This window comes from Rutidosis leptorrhynchoides, chromosome 11, assembly GCF_046630445.1.
Source record: "Rutidosis leptorrhynchoides isolate AG116_Rl617_1_P2 chromosome 11, CSIRO_AGI_Rlap_v1, whole genome shotgun sequence".
Classification (NCBI taxonomy): Eukaryota; Viridiplantae; Streptophyta; class Magnoliopsida; order Asterales; family Asteraceae; genus Rutidosis; species Rutidosis leptorrhynchoides.
Window position 1 is genome coordinate 131,183,746 of NC_092343.1, and position 12,443 is coordinate 131,196,188.

Below are 12,443 nucleotides of genomic sequence, written 5' to 3' on the forward strand. Positions count from 1 at the left end.
TCTTTGATCCACATAAACTGAAATGTGTTCACGTGAACATGTTTGGTTATTCCTACGATTGGACGTTGGAGGAGTTTGGTGAGATTCTGGATATTTCAGATGGAGATTTCAAGTTTTTCAGTCTTAGCAAGGATGTGAAAAAGGCCCCGAGGAGGTCAGCTACAGGAAATTCATTCTCAGCTTCTGGATTTGTTTCGGGAATATGTAAACCTGGTTTTTACATGCCAAACAGTGGTCCTGTCATTATCAGGGAGGAAGATATTCAGGACCAGTATCAACAGATGATGACTGTCATCAAGAAGAATGTCATGTTTCGAGATGATGCTGATGTGGAGCTATCTGTAACTGAAGTTTTGATTTTGATGTGTTTGCTCGAACAAATCCCAATTAATCTGGCATATGTGGTTGCTAATCGGATGGCAGGATTGCCTGCAGCTGGTGGGAGTGGATTGCCGTATGGCATGTTGTTGAACAACTTCTTTGTTGATGAAGACGAGTTGGTGTATCCTTCTGATCGAGAAGTGTTGAATGCTCAGATTATGTATGCTGCTCCAATTTAATTAATCTTGGTTGATCATGTAATAAAGTAGGTCGTAGGGCCTTTTGTACTACTGGTTAATGAAATGGTATTTTAATTTTAGCCTATATGTGTTATTGGTCATTTTAATTTTAAGTACAAGTTTAAGGACGACGAGAGTAATTTGGTCAATAACAACTTACACTTAAGCACTAGATAAATATTTGCAAACATAGATGGACATATACATTAACAGTAGTTAAACAAATAACAAAAAAAACTCAAATAGCATCAACATAAAATAGTAATCATAGCATACGCAAAGACGCAAAACAAGCCTTGCGAGACGCAAGACGCAAAGTTTGTGGATCTTGCGTGCTTGCGTCTTTGCGTCTTGTGTTTTTTTATTATTAGGTTATAAACCTAATAATAACAATCACTTGACACACACACACTTCACAAATACGCACAGACACAGAGAAGCAAATTACGTGAAACCTAGCCAAACGCAAATACGCAAAGATCCATCATCTTCTCTCTCGTTCAAACAGTAGATCGAAACCACCATCACCACATGCACTACCACCAGTTCATCCATCGTATTAACCACTACCACCACGTACCGGCGTCTACGTCACCAACTACGTCACCATCGTCTTCGTCTGCTCCATTTTAACTACGAAATAAATCAAGATATCAACCTAATAACAATGGCAAATCCGCAGGTTAGTTATTCCTTTACTATATATGTTAGTTATTTGGGGGGTGTATATCAATTTCATATGTTCATATATAAATCTGAAAATGTGCACACCAACTGTTCGATGAAATGTCTCTGTGATAATCATCATTATTAAACCGTATTCTTGCTTTTTTTAATAATGGGGTATATTATGTCTTGTTTTGTATAGTGCTTTGGTGAAACAACAATTTTTTGCTGGTCAAATTAATTTGACTGTCTAGGCAAAATGGTCGTTTTGCGTCCTTGCGTTCCGGACACAATCAAGTCGCAAGACGATATTTGCGACCTTGCGTACAGGTAGTTTAGGACGCAAGACCAATTTTGCGTATTTGCGTATCATATGCTGATGTTGTTATTGTTAATTTTACAGGGATGGGTTGAAGGTAAACTGACGATGAAGAATAAAATAAGTATTATAGGTGATGTGAAGAAAGTAATGACTGAAAATCAAATAAAAATATTTAAAGAAACGTGTTTTGGTGTATGGTTAGATCTTGAATACATGGGAAACTATCCCGGACTTGTACATGCAATGCTCCAACGTAAAACTGTACGGCCGGAAGGTATTGATGATGATAAGTACCCCGAGGAGCAAGATGACATATGGTTTAGATTTAAGCCTAATTTTTCTATTAGATTTGGTCGCCGTGAATTTTGTCTAGTAACGGGGTTTTTGTTTGGTACCCGTACGGATATGGCACATTACATCCCTAAAAATTATGAAAAAGAGACGGCTCCAATTAGACAATGTTTATTTCCGTCCATTAAAGAGAGTACAAATATTTTGATTGGTGATATTGAAAAGAAGCTTCTAAAAAGTAGTCGGGTTGGTGTTTCGGACGATGATGTGGTTCGACTAGCAATCATATTAGTTGTAGAGAGAGCTTTTATGGGTAAACAATCTGCCCATGTGGTGAACAAGAAGTTCTTATATTTAGTTGAAGATTTTTCAAGTGTTAATAAGTACCCATGGGGGTCTCGTATATGGGAACCGACTTACGAATCGGTCAGTGAAGGGTTTGTTGTTCGGGAAAGCCAATTAGAGAGCGGAAATGCGTACACTTTGGCGGGATTTATGTGGGCATTTAAGGTAACGACATGTTTGATTTCAAATAGTTTTATTATTTAAAGATAATATATATTAATATTGTTTAAACAAAAATGATTTGTAGATTTGGATCCTCGAGGCTTACCGTCGTACCATTAAATCCTTTGCTACAAAAACGGACAAGAATGGAGTACCGAGGGCTCTTTTTTGGAAGCGTACAACAGCAGAGACTTTTGGAATCTCTGATTACATTAAACTCTTAGATATTCAGGTCAGTGGGCTTTAATATTTGGAATTACCATTGACTGGTAAATGACCGTTGAAACAGAGAGGAAATGGAAAGGATGCAAGACCATTCCTGCGTCCTTGCGTCTTTGGTAAGTGTGGTCGCAATGTAGTACTTGCGTCTTTGCGTACGTCCTGCTATGGAGACGCAAAGAATTGTTTGCGTCCTTGCGTCTGTTTGACCAGAAAAGTTCCAAGTATTTTTTTGTTATCTTGTGTATAAAGTCGTGTTTGATTATGCAGGATGATTGTCCCAAGAACAAGAGACCTATACGTGGTCTCTTCCCCACTGATACAGAGAAGGAGTGTCAATGGTGGATTGATAGTGACGCGTTATTTCTTGGAACTTTAGTTGAACAGGAGATCCAGCAAGAAGAAACCCCAATAATTCCAGAAACTGTAGAGGAGACACAGACACAGACACAGACACAGACACCAACACATCAAAATACCGAGGTACAAGAATTACATCGTGTGGTAGCGTTGTTGACCGAGTGGGTATCCAAAACTGAAAAAGAATTTAAAGAGCGGTTGGATAAAGTTGAAAATGAATTAAGTGAATGTAAAAGGAAATTGTCGAAATACGAAGAAAATCCTTTTCCAGAGCAAGAGTATCTGGTATATTAGAATTTATTAATTATTTTTATTTTTTGCATTTGAATATTTGTTCTCAATGAATTTATATAATTTTTGTTTTTTATTTGTTATTTGCTTAGGGCGATACGTATTATGAGAAATCTTTCTCTGACAATGAGATTGTCAACCCTTATCCGATGCAAATACGACGTGGAATAAGAGAAAGACGACCCACGCGTGCATTAAGGTCCCCGTTTACTTCACCTGGATATAGAAAACCAATTGAGAAGGTAAATTGCTGCATTATAATATTTTAATTGTGTTTTTTATAAAAAAATGCATAAATATTTGTTGTTCTTGATTCACTGATGTGGACGCAAGGTTATTCCCGCGTCCTTGTGCTTGGTGGACACAAAGTTTGTCTTGCGTCCTTGCACTTTGTGGACGCAAAGTTAGTATTACGTCCTTGTGTCTGTTGTTTTTATTAACCATATTTCCTGTTTTGCACAGCTGTCCAGACATGTCATTGAGAAGGTGGAAAACATGAATGCGATCAACCTAGATACATAAGAGCAATGTGTGGATGAGCAAATGGTTGATCAGAAAGCTGTTGATGGACAACCTGAGGCTATGGTAGTTGATAATGTTGCCCCTGGTGAAACAGAAGGACCAAAGAATGTAAGTGGTAAGGATGTGAAGGTGACTTTTAAGAGAAAAAGGAAGGAAAAGGACTGGGCTAGTGAAGAAGAAATCTTTGCCATGATCGACAGACTTATCAATGATCAAGGTTGTCTTAAACCACCACCCACTGGAGCATGGAGAGATCAGAGAAAGCATGCACCCCCTGCAAAAGATCCCACGACAATTATACAGAGCAAGCAAGAGACCGGTTGCATGTTCATCTTTCAAAGTGTTCAGTTCATTTACCTTGGTCCGGAGTTTTGGATTCGCTTGCTGGGGTTAGGAGAGGCAGGATATTTGGAGAACTTGGTGAGTGATCTTCTTAATGTTTTGTTTATGACATGAATTATTGTGTTAATATCTTAACCTGTCTTCTTAATTTGTAGCACATTGATGGCTGGGCTACATTTCTTTTAAGATATCGTCAGAGATTTCTTCCTAGAGCAAGCCAGATGTTTAACACTCCTGAGTTTCCACATGAGGTGGTTAAAGCAAGTTCTCGATGGACAATTATGCCATCTGGATTCCTGGCTCAGCTTGCAAACTTTAAAGAATTTTGGGGATTAAGTCAGAAGGAGAAGGAGGAGAGGTTGAAGCAAAAGGAGGAAAAGTTGAAGCAGGCCAAGGCCAAAGATCCTAATTTCAAAGATAATGAAGGAATCACTACCTTTAGGGTACCAAATTACATTTATATAATTGCTCTTGGGGATGGTAGTGATGAAATGTATCCAGCTTGGTCTTCATGTGATCAGGTAAGCATTTTAATTATCAATCTGGTGTTGATTAAAATTAGTGATCAGTTGATGTTTTTTGTAAACTGGAACAGGCGCAAGGTCTATCTTGCGACCTTGCATCTCTTTATTTACTTGGACGCAAGGTTAGTCTTGCGACCTTGCGTCTTTTATTTCACTAAGACGCAAGGTAAGTCTTGCGACCTTGCTTCTTCGTGTTATTTGGACGCAAGGTGAATTTTGCGTCCTTGCGTATGGATTTTTTTCTGACTAAACGTTCTTTTTGTTTCAGATCTTGATCCCAGTACACTTTAGAGTCCCAGAATATTTCTTGCTGCTATCATTAAAGTTAGAAGAAATGAAAGTTTATGTGTACGACAGTTTACCCGGTCTTGCAAGTGAACAGCTACAACATGTTGTCACAATGTTGTGTGAAAACTTGCCCGTCTACTTGCACGCGATTGACTACTATAACAAGACGCCAGAATCACAGGTTGAAGATTACTACCAAAACAATGAGAGTATGGAGTTGATGATTGAATCTGGGCGTAATGTGCCAGTGCAGGTAGGTGAAACCGGTGACTGTGGTGTTTGGGTGTGCATCCATATGGAGAGACTGGTGTTTGCACAGGAGGGGCTTGATGACATTGGAGATCTAAAAAAGGCTGCACAGGAATATAGGAACAGAATGGCAAGGACGTTCTTCCGTGCACGTTTTGATACACTACCACCACCACCAGAGGAAAAAGATGCGACAAGGGATGCTAAAAAGGCTGCACAGGTTGTTTGATTGTACCCTTGTTGATATGTATATGTGTTGTTTGAACTTGTTGTTTGTAATTATATGATTACAAGTACTTACTAGTAGGTGTATATAAATGTGACTCTGATGGGAAAGAATAGACTGTAAGAGTAGCAGTATGCAGAAAGATGGACTATCTTGTGATTTGACCAGGGTTTGGTAGAAAGATGGACTATATTGCGACCTTGCGTCTGTGTTAATGAGGTCGCAAGGTCTAACTTGCGACCTTGCGGTCGCAAGGTATATCTTGCGACCTTGCGTATGTGCAAAAGGTCGCAAGGTCCATCTTGCGACCTTGCGTATGTGTACATGATTAGACTCAGGGTTTAATGATAGCATACATAAACCAAAATATAGATTATTATTACACATAACATAGATAAACTTCTAGCATTTATTACAACGAGAAGATATGACATAAAAAACATACAATAGGAAAATAAACCGAAACTTGGTGATTGGTTTACTAATTATAGCTCCCTAGATTGCACGTTGCATAAAACTGAGACTGATAAGCATGAAACGCTTCTTTATCAGTGAGTTTCTCCTTACCCTTCTTCGACTTTGAAGTTGAGGCCGATGTTTTTACTACCCTTTTCGTGGTTGGTTCACCAGTTCGATCAACTAAAGATTTGCACGTATCCCTACCATGACCTGGTTCTTTGCAACGAGTACATGTTCTTACTGTTTTTTCAGTGTCTTCACCCATTGACGGATGATGTTTTGTTGATTTTGGGCGTCCGGGAGCTCTTTTCGGCTTTATGGGAAGGTTTACAATTGGTAGGACGTTGGGCCCCGGATCCGACCATTCAGACCGATGGGGCAAAGGAAGGATGTGTTCCATATACGTACTTATATAAGTTTCTGTCGTGAACCAATGAGATACAAATTGATTAACATCAGCTACTCCAAACAGTCGTGCTGCTGTAATAACATGTCCGCAAGGTATGCCTGATCCCTGCCACTGCCCACATGAACAAACTTTATCTGCTAGATTAACGAGGCCATTTTTTCGTCCATCGCGCACTTCTACTAGATTGTTTGTCGATGGAATTGCTTGCCATCTTCTTGACTTTTTCGTCTTCTTGGCTAGTTTATGTTCAGTATATGGAGTAACAGTTGAAGTAAGACTAATCGATTGGTTGTGATGTTTGAAATACCAATCTTGTACCGAAGCGCGAAAAATTCCAATAACATGCAAACAGGTAGTTTTCGAGCATGTACGGATAGTGCATTAACAGACTCTACACTGTTGCTAGTAAGGTATGAATACCTAACATATTCCGCTCTACTTCTAGACCATTTGTGGAACCCGACATCACTTAAAATTTTGTAAGACGCTTTCAATCTTCTTCGAAATACATCAAGATGATCCTCAAAATCTGACGCACGATAAGCTTTGACCATTTTCCAATAATGCCATTCAAAATATTTGAATTTGTTCGATTTACTTTTAGTGCTTGCAAATAAATGACGAGCGCAGAAACAGCGAAACGCTTTGGGGAACACGGTTGAAACACCATGTGCTATTGGCAAACCTCGATCCGAAATAAAAGTAAGCTCTGACATATGATCACCCATTCCCCAAGTCATCAAATGGTCTCGTAGGTTGCCCAAAAATCAATCCAAATACACGTTTGTCTCGCCGCCATCAATTCCATAAGCCAATGGCAAAATTTCATTATTGCCATCCATCGCAACAGCAACTAAATTTGTACCGAAATATCCTGCCTTCAAATGCGCTCCATCGACGATGATTATTGGGCGACAATGTTGAACAAATGATTGAATCTGCAGGAATGAACAATTTTAAAACAAATATGTTTTTAATTTTTTAATCGATACGCAAGGAACGCAAAATTTAAAATATACATATTAAATGGTAATAGTGATACTTACAACTACGCCAAGGGAATGATAACACATCAGAAATCTATTTTCTTTGTCTGTGATCAAATTCGTTACGCTTCCGGGGTTGTGAATCTTAATGTTATGTAGGTAAATTGGAAGCATTTGGTACGACTCTTCACTACTCCCACGAAGCATATGTAATGTATGACATTTGGCCCTCCATGCTTGATTGTAAGATATGCTGACACCAAATCGGCTGCCTATATCTGCATGTATATCGTTTGCTTTATATTCCCGGTTTGTAGATTTGAATGAATCCACAAGCATACTACCCAACACCTTTTTGGTTGCATGTTTATTGTTTCCCATTATTAGTGTGCGTGAGCATGTGTGTACGTCATGCAGTTTCTTTATCAAAAAGTTTTCAGTGAATCGTATTCTGTAAGCACTACATTTCCACTCACAGTTTGGCAACACACATTTAGCGGTGTATCGAGATTTGTCTGACTTTACAGGCTTTATTTGGAAGTTTTCTTCAAGACATTTTGTAAATAGGGTGTTTATATACTCTTCTTTGTTCAAGAAAGTTTGACGGACTTTAATTAAATCTGACACCCTATACGTGGTTGGTATTTCAGTCGTCTGTTCGCCCTCTTCCTCATGCTGACTCAAAAGAGTTGGCATATTCCAGAATGGATCTTGCTTTTCTTCTTCATATTGGAATTCTGCGTCTCCGTCTTTTCCTCCATCTGAATCACTATCTTCGACAAGAGGTACCTCAAACAGGTGGTCTAATTCTTTAATTTTACATACGTTTTCAAGACCATAGTTATGCAAATCAAACTCTTCTGTGTTAGGAAGTGGCAATTCAGGTTCTTCCGCTTCCAAATTGTTGCTTGCAAGGTTTTCTTCGGTATCATTTTGTAGTAATAATTGTTGTGGTTGGTGTTTTGGTGGTTTTGGTGGTTTTAGTGATTTTGGTTTTTTTGGTGTGGGTGTTTCTTGGTTTTGTTGTAGTAGTGCCTGGTTTGTCGAGAATTTTGTTTCTGGAATCCGTTGTGGCTGATGCATTATTACTCTATCGACAATATAAATATCAATAGGAGCATTTACAATTGCATATTGTAAAAACTCTAGAAAGTCTTCATCATCATCAGTAATATCAAAAACTTGATTATTAAAAACGTATCTCATTGAAACAGCTGCATTCGGTGGGAATTAAATCTTTTTAAGAACATTTTTTAACAATATTCTCCGATTCATTGGTTTTACGGACACAATTGGGAGTCATAACCGAATTCTAAAACAATCTCGTGGCATATATATGGGTATGTTGTTAATGTACTCAAAAGAACCCCCACAACATATATTAACAACAAATTTATCATCATTAACACAATTCATAATGACAAAAATTAGTGAAAAAGTGGTTAAAATAGTACCGTAACGTGGGTATAAGCTCTGCATTGAAAGATTTTGAAATATTTATGAGACTGTGATTTCAAAGTCTCAGGGTCAATCTATATATAGGGACAAAATATTATCCGTAAAAATCTATGATATCTGACGAAATCTTATCCACAAAATCGTATTTCTGATCAGATAAGGTCGCAAATTCGCAAGACGCAAGGACGCAAGCTTGCGCCTTGCGAGGGCAACTCGCAAGGCACCTTGCGTCTTGCGAGGGCAACCTGGCAATTGTTCTTTTTGGCTCCAGGGTAAGAAACTACATGGGAATGGGCATTTTGGATATAATCCCATAAAATTAAGACATAAAAATTAAAAATATTGGACCACTTATTTTTTTTTATCTTACAAACCATGTAACATGATAATCATGTCATTTTATAACTTAAAGAAGATTTTTATCCAAGATTTATACATATATACATTCTATACTCTTAACAATACTCAAGAAAAACTAAATCTTTTTCTTGATAATAGAAAACGATTTTTTAGGTTGTCAACTATGTCGTCAAACAAGAATTTTCATCTTCGTTGTTTTATAATATGTTTTTTATTTTTTAGGAAAAAATGTGATAGAGCATGTGTGACGCCCCGTACAAAACCATCGTGTACGATTCGTCAACAACAGGATCTTTACACGGTCAAGTACTACATGCTATTTGAAAACCAGTTTTACATTCATAAAAGACATAGCGTTTACAAAAGATAACGTGATACAAAGGTTGTTACAAAGTCATTATTTGAAAATAACATGAACTACGAATGCAAAAGAAAAGTTCCATGATTGAGACATCTCTAAGATTATGCAGCGAAATTCTAGCACAGCAGGTCCTTAACAGCAAGTCTAAACACCAAGATAGCAAGTCTAAACAGCGGAAGTAACAAACCTCTAAGCACCTGAGAAAACATGCTTAAAAACGTCAACAATAATGTTGGTGAGTTATAGTTTAAGTTGTAACAGTAATGTAAGGTAGGCCACGAGATTTCAGTGCTTCAAACAGCGTATCAAAACAGTATGAAAAGTATATGTTTAATCGTGGGCACTTGGTAACTAACTTAACGTTTATAACCCCCTAAAAGTACACTTGGCGAGTGCGTATGTTTACGAAGTATTAAACACCCGTTAAATGCTAGCGCGACTAGCCCGAATAGGGATGTCAAACCCTATGGATCCATATCTAAGATTCGCGTTCACCGGTTCAAAAACCAATGACTAAACGTTACCGAGCTAAGGGGAAAGTTTATGCCATTGTATAACCCACACATATATAAAGTTTAAGTACTCGTTCCTAGTATGTAAAATGTAAAAAGCGCATGTATTCTCAGTCCCAAAATAGTTAAAGTAAAAAGGGATGCTATAACTCACAGTGATAAGGGCGGTAAAGTCGATAATGAAAGTATGCAAGTAGTAAGTCGGTCCGAAAGGTCGTCAACCTAAGTCAAATGTTACTAGGTCAGTATGTTATCCTCATAAGTTTTAATGGTGCATAAAACAAGTTTAAGTGTCATCATCATCATCGTTCATCATCATAAAAGCTAAGTAAGTTTGACAAGAATAGAGATCGAAACAATAGGCTGACTTCGGTCAGCTGTTACGACCTCTACGTAAATTGAAAAGACGCGTAATCAGTGGCTATGGCTCCGTATATGAGTCCCCTAGTGGCTGACCAATTTACAGAACCAAACTCATCTTCTTTTGACCGTGGTGACGGTTTAAGTGCGAGTAGGTCAAAAATTTCAGCACAACGTTAATAGGGTGCAATGACTTTCGGAAGGCCATAAATCCTAAACCGTAACTCGGATTAAGACGAGGTCTAAACAGAAAATCATCTACTCGAACCAAAAAAACTGAAAATTAACTTTCCAGTAGCCTAGGTAGTCTGATCAGATCCAGAAAACAGTAACCAAGGTGCTCCGGTGGGGTTCTTAGTGCTTGATGCTCATCACGGTTCTCATCCTTGATGCTTGTAGCTTCAAGTGTACAACTCGTTGATGGGTTAGCATCACCTTGACCAAGATTCTACCATAAACACACAATATGATAAGACCAAGTAAGAACACAACTCATTTAAGAGTCTTAGATGGATGATGAACCAAGGTTACATCATATTCTTAGTCTTAACACAATTACAAGTTACATTTACAACTAAAGCTACAAACTTTACTTCAATCAAGCAAATATGAACATAATATAAGTCAAATGAAGTGATGGAATCCTAAGCTAGAGAGTTTGGATCCCTTTCACACAAGTTATAAGGTCACAAATCTAGAAATCTTGAACCTTTAGTGTTCTTGAAGAACTTGAAGCATAAAGCTTAGATCTTTAAGTTATATGAAGACCATAAACACAAGTTTTGATATTTATAACAAAATAATGAGATCATAAGTTAGAAAACTTAGATCTATCAAAAGATATGAAGATCCAAGCTAGAAAGCTTGCATCTTGATTGTCTTTGAAGATCTTGAAGCATAAAGCTTGGATCTTTAAGTTATATGAAGATTACAAACACAAGTTTGAATCTTTATAACAAAATAACAAGATTTAAAGTTAAAAGATATAGATCTACAAAGTGGGTGAAGATTCAAAGCTAGAAAGCTTGAATCTTCCATGTTCTTGAAAGATTCAAATCCATGTTTGAATCTACAAGATATATTCAAGATCAAAAGCTAAAAAGCTAGACCCATGATGATGATGATGATGATGATGATGATGAATTTGTGATGATGAGAAGGAGAAGAAGAAGAAAAATTCAAAATACTTACACTTTTAGAGAGAGAAAGAACTAGAGAGAATTAGAGAGTGAGTGTGTGTGAATTACAAATGAAAGCAAGTGTAAAATGGATGGAATAAGGCTAGTATTTATAGGTGAATGGGGGGTGAGGGTGGTGGTGTTTGTGGCCGTGAATTTGGAGGGGGGACAAGGGGGACAAAAGTTTGCTTTTTGGTTAATGGTTGTCTAAAGTTGGTGCTTATGTTGAGATCCCATGTAACATTAAGGATAATACTTGACATAAATGCTAGTATATTCCCTCGAATAAATGGGCATTTGTCTTACATATTAATGGGTCACTAGCTAATAATAATTGGGCTAATTAAATAGTCCACTAATTAGTGTATGGTAGGCTAAGGCCCAACAAGGTAGAAAGTCCAACAAGACTAATTAGTAAGCATAAGTAAGTTACTACGTGTAATTAAGCATTCATAAACCCAGGTAATTATTATTATAAAATAATAATTAAGATTTCGTAGTCATAATATTCCGATTACGACAAAAGTTAAACGTGTACGTAGTACGCAGTTTGTTCGTAACGTCAAGTGACACTAACGGTCATAAAGGCTTCCGGTGAACAAATTAAGTAACCTACGTACTTAAAGTCACGTTTTAACACATAAATGAAAGTAAGCCATGTGTATAAAATTCCAGAGTATCAAGTAGCATAGTACACACAAATACACAGTTTCGCAAAAACACAAGGCACAAAAGCAAGTCGAAAAAGTCGGTTCGTTACATTACCCACCTGTTAATGGAAATTTCATCCCGAAATTTAAGCTGAGGCAGGTGTTGAAGTCGGGAAGAGGTGAGGATACTTCTGCGTCATTTGATCCTCTCGTTCCCAGGTGAACTCGGGTCTACGTTTGGCATTCCATCGGACTCGAACAATTGGAATCTTATTGTGCTTCAAAGTCTTAACCTCACGGCCCATAATTTCGACAGGTTCTTCCACAAAGTGGAGTTTGTCAT